The sequence below is a fragment of the Capsicum annuum genome, chromosome 3 (assembly GCF_002878395.1).
Source record: "Capsicum annuum cultivar UCD-10X-F1 chromosome 3, UCD10Xv1.1, whole genome shotgun sequence".
Lineage (NCBI taxonomy): Eukaryota > Viridiplantae > Streptophyta > Magnoliopsida > Solanales > Solanaceae > Capsicum > Capsicum annuum.
In genome coordinates, this window is record NC_061113.1 from 26,718,830 (window position 1) to 26,724,527 (window position 5,698).

A 5,698-nucleotide genomic window follows, 5' to 3' on the forward strand; every position below is an offset into this window, starting at 1 on the left:
AAACGATGGTTAGATAACGAATGGTGTCAGTTAATAAAAGATGATTAGGTGATAAGTAGTAATATGTTGTCTAGTAATGATTAACGGATATAGGATGATTAGTTGATAATAATGAATGGTGGTGGATAAATGGCGGTTTTGGTCTAGTAATGAACCTTAACTAGATCAAATGGTGGCTATTATATAAATAGTGGTTAGTTGATATCCCGTGGATAAGGATTATGTAAAGGATAATGTTTAGGCTAATAGCTATAGGTTATGTGATGGCTAACGAACTAGTGATCCTATTATAATAAGTGTTGGTTAGCTAATAACGAGTAGTTGAAAAGTATTGACTAGATAGATATTCTACGGTGATATGACTATTTTTATGAGTATTTTAGTGTATGTTATTCAACTATTGTGATGATATTTATATCCAGCAAGGCCGGAGGATAACGTTGTGATGATGTTGTTACCCGACAAGGTCGGAGGATATATTTGTGATATGTTATACCCGGCAAGGCCGGAGAATATTATTGATGATGTGTTGATATCCGAAAAGGCCGGAGGTTGATTAAGATGATGATGGTCCTGATGATGACAATTATGATGAGTTGTGATATTGATTGTGTACTTTACATTAATTTCTACATGTGCATCACCTATCACCAGCATAGACCTATATTTATCAGTCGGTATAGGACGGTTGCATATATATGGGTAAAGAATATGCCCTGTGTTGTTGTATGTTGATTGAACCTCCAGAGTCTGGGGTGGTGGGGGTACGCATTAGCTCGGGTAGGTATTTGGTTGTCCGTAAATTGAGGACTAAGGAGATTACATCTGCGAAGGTCCATTGGAAGAATAGGAGGCCACTTGGGAGACCAAAGTAGAAATGCGTAGCAAGTATCTACAATTTTTTGTTGATTTAAGTAATTCCTTGTTTTCCTTTCTTGTCTTTTCTTTGCCCGTTCGGGGATGAACGGTTGTTTAATTGGTATCTGATGTAACGACCCTCCCTGTATTTGTGAAATTTTCTCATCTTCCTTATTTTAGCGCTCTTCATAGTTTGTATACATGATTTATGTCTTACGGTGGTGAGTAGTATCGATATTCTTTGAGTATTCAGAGGTAATTTAAGTCATTAATGGGGTTATTGAGTTTGAAAAAGTTAAACCCGATAATAGTCAATCTTTAATCGAGACAGCCTCGGATTAGTGTCGTAATATTTTCAATCGGCCCAGAATGTACTTTCTAGTCAATTTACATATATATTTAATTTATTTCTATGGGGTTTCAAATAAATTTTGGGGGTATATTAAAAGTTTTGGGTATTTTAAATAATTAATTTAATTAGTAATTTAGCGGGTCAAAACTATAATTTATTTACTTATGTGGTCTTTCAAAAACTAATTAAGTAGTTAGGGTTTATCATTTATAATAAAAATGGAGTCAGAAAGTTGAGAAAAAGGGAGGCGGAAACTGTTGCAGCATTCGAGGACATGAACTTTGGGTAAGGGCTAATTATGTAAGCAATATGCATGTGTGAAAGATATATATATAGATAGTAATACTGTGCATGTTTGGTGTTTTTTAGGATAAGGTAAACAGTGCCTTAGTAATCAATCTTTTTGAATGTTTGGAGTGCAAGTTTTGATGTTAATTGGAAGAAAAATCAATAATGGGATAATGATGACAAATAATATAGGCAAATGGTTTTATTTCCACTAAAGATATGAAAATCATGACTCACAGTAGCATTATGGAGAATCTTGTTTATACTACAATTTGAAATAAGATAAGGAATTTGGTTTTTGTTCTCATTAAGAAATTGTCTTGGAAAATAAAATATAATAATGTGAGGTTTAACTTAGGTCAAGAAACAGTTATTTAATTCTTGATTTGGGCAGCCACTATTTCGATGGTTCACTTCAGTTTTGAAGTGATCCCGAATTAAATTTAAAATAATCATAATAGTAGGATTTTTATTAGATTCGTATTCTTATAAGGCTTATATATTTGAACAGATTGTGAACGTTTCAAAATTTTGAGAAAGGACAAGGCACTTGTGGACTAGTGACATTCAGATTCTTTGGATGAGGTAGGGTACGATTTAATTGGAGTTTAGACTCGACTTAATTGTGTGTATGCTCCTAAATTGGATACTTGTGGATTGGCATTCGAACATGCTTGAAATTGTTGATGTTTGGATTATTGATTCGTGTATAAATGTTTATTGAAAATTGACTTGATGGAATTGTCTTATGACTTTAAGTGTACTTGTAGACTTGGTACATTGTATTGTATGCTGTGAGGTTGTCTAAATTGATATTGATAATACTTGTTTATATTTATATTGGATTGGGTACCACGCCGGTACATTTATATTTATGTTGGATCTGATACTACGCCGGTACGTTTATATTTATGTTGGATCGGGTACCACGCCGGTACATTTATATTTATGTTGGATCGGGTACTACGCCAGTACATTTATATTTATGTTGGATCGGGTACAATGTTGGTACGTTTATATTTATGTTGGATCGGGTACCACGCTGGTACATTTATATTTATATTGGATCGAGTACCACACCGGTACGGTACATAAACATAGATTGTTCCCTGCAGATCATGACTATTTGGGCAAAAATAAGTCCCATAGCATGTGTGTACATACTTGTGTTGAGTTATTGGATGTTTACCGTATGATTGATACTCTTGATAGTTATATGGCTTGTTTGTGAACACTGTTGACCTGCTATTGTTGTATTGTTGATTCATTAAGAATTTGTTATGTGATTATGCCTGTCTACTTGTTATTTAATTTATATTGTGTACATGCTATTAAGTTGAGTTGGCCTATGATACCTACCAGTACATAGTGGTTTGTACTGATACTACCTTGTACTCTTCTTTTGTTAAGTGCAGAAATTATTCTAGAGGCTCATACATGATCTCACCTCTAGAGTTTGATAGCAAATCCTGATCCAAGGGTGAGCACTCCGTCTCCAGGCTGCCATGGGTCATCTTAATTGTTCTTGTCTATTTTTCGGGCTATGAAACATTCTTTATTTACTTTATTTTTGGATATCTATTTAGACATGATCTATGTTATAGTTTTTGTACGAAGACTTTCGGGTCTTGCGAATTTCAGTAAGTAAATTGTTTGATTTCCGTATTACTGATGATTAACTCCAGATTATTATTGTTAAGATGGTTTTATGAAAATATAATTTTAATATTGATTAAGTGATTGGGTAATGGTTTGATTTAGATGGTTCTCCCTCAGGAAGATTAGTGTGGGTGCCACTCATGGCCATTTGGGTCGTGACAATAATCTAGCTAAAGAAATTGCCATACAATTGATTTGCTCATAAATCAAACAACTCAAATTTAGAGTTTGAGAAAAAAAAATCACTCAAGACACCACATTAATCAAATCTATCAACCCAACTCAAATCAAGTTTACCCAATCAATATAGAACACCTTTAAGCATCACCCAATAGTTTTCGAAGTAAGGAATTAACTCAAACTTTAACATTTCACTAAAATTCATACAAGGAAAAATATCCAATTTTTAAACTCAAAATTAGCCCCAAATTCGTCCTTAGATCCCTAAATAGAAACCTAATAGAGTTTACCCATGATCAAAACAACTTAGATCCACAAGATGGGGGTAAAATTTGCACAAGAGAGCTTCAAAACTCAAATTTTCGCACTTCAGAAAATGCTGAAATTTCAACTGCGAAAATGGAAAAAAAATGAGGGAAAATCAACTCCAAATCAACTTCAAATGCTCCCAAATTTGATATTCAAGAACTTTGAGCTATTTCGAACAAAATCCAACAACACTCACTTGAAAATTTCTCCGATTTTTGGATCTGATTTTTTTTTTTGAGATATTTAAAAGATGCAAGTCAAGGATTAAGAATTGTAGGAACAATTCTTTAACCTTTCTCTGATACCAATTGATGTAAAATGGGATACAAGATACATAGATTCAAGAGATAATCAAGAAATTAAGAAGAGATAAGTAAGAAAGAAAAAATAATCCCACAATTGAAGTAAACTAGAGATGAACAAATGTTGATTTGTGACTCTCTAATTTGAACAAATAATTACATGATTAATTCAAGGGAGAAGAGAATTGACCTCATACATGAATAATATTACCAAAAGATATTCAAGAGAGATCCAATGTAGAGACAAAGGGATAAACCCACAAACCCATCAAAGAGTGTTCAATCTAAAAAAATATAATCTAACCTAAAATATGCTCATCATATTCTATTTATACTTCTAGGGTAAGCTAATATATGAAAAGACATAAATACCCTTGATTAAATGTTCATTATATTATGACTAAAAAGGACCCTAAAATATCATGTTAATTTTATATTGTGTTGATTCTTGGCTTTCCATACTCTCTTGAAATACTCTACGCTTTTGATGTTAAGTTGAAATTCATCCATGCAATTAGCACTTTCTGAACTTACATCAGATAAGCTACGTTTTGAGGGTTTTAGCATTAGTCTTTCAACAAAACACTAAAATTTCACTCATGAATTCTTTCGAATACCTCATGAGTGTGGCGAATTCATCAACCCATACCTCAACTTACCATTCCTAACTTAGCATTTCTATTTCTAGGATGATGCTTATGAACATAGTAAATCCGCATATAACATCCTTATTTCTGAGATAATGCCAAGGAAGAAGCTAAAATTAATTTGTTGTTCATAATCACTCATCACCCACGTCCCTCTTTCAAGGATGATGTGATATCCAAGAAAATTGGAGTTTTCACCCACAATTCTCAATACAAACATAGAGTAATAGTAAAATCCAACACTATTAACTATTAATTTAAACTAATAATCAACACCTATATATATTAACACCTTATTCAAGAATAACGTCAAGATGGAAATTTAGCTGCTCATGAGATTGGAGAAAAGAGATATACCCAATTTAACATTCAATGCATCCATTGAAAATTAAAGTAAGAGTAATCCATACTTCAATCACAAATTCAACTAAAACTCTCTTGAGAATGAATTACACTTGTTCTTTGCCCAAAATGGAATAATTTTTCTCTCTCTTAAATTCAAAATTGATGAAAAAGATACCCTAATTGTGCAAGGATTTGTGCTTTTGAGTTTTGGACTTCAACTCCACGAATTTTCGAATCCGCCCTTGGAGAATTCCCGCTTCATCGCGATTGTCCTTGACTGACTGCGATCGCGACTTTTGTGATCGCGATGATCCCCTCGCGATTGTCGAGATTGGACCTGGCTTTGACTGGACGTGATCACGACCCTCATGCCGCAATTGCGGTATCTGAGGATCGATTCTTGCTTTGGTTTTCCATCTTGTTCAATCACTTTGATCATTTGCTTCTCTTTTCATCTTACTTCACTCCTTCTCTTCTAATTACCTATAAACACGCAAACCATGATCAGATCGTGACACATTTATAGAAGAGGTATTTGGTCTCATAACAAAAAAAAAATCATCAGAATTCACAATTCCATCTTTTTCTCTATTGCATGAACAAATACCTAGATAAATTTAAAAATTTATATAAATAGTGAAATATATTTTCATAATTTGTCATCCATCGAAATAAAACAACCCAAAGTGCATATTTCATCCCCCCACCCCCACCCCTCACCATATCTCTTGAATTTGTCATTTGTTATGTCTTGACTA

General features: G+C 33.4%; 1 long non-coding RNA gene across 1 annotated transcript; it reads left to right on the forward strand.

The window, feature by feature from the left end:
• The first annotated feature begins 1,423 nt into the window (after nucleotides 1-1,423).
• On the forward strand, nucleotides 1,424-3,166 carry LOC107866429. The gene is made up of 3 exons (XR_001672933.2): nucleotides 1,424-1,495; nucleotides 2,010-2,083; nucleotides 2,914-3,166. It is a non-coding gene; the product is annotated as an uncharacterized LOC107866429 (long non-coding RNA).
• The last annotated feature ends 2,532 nt before the right edge of the window (nucleotides 3,167-5,698 follow it).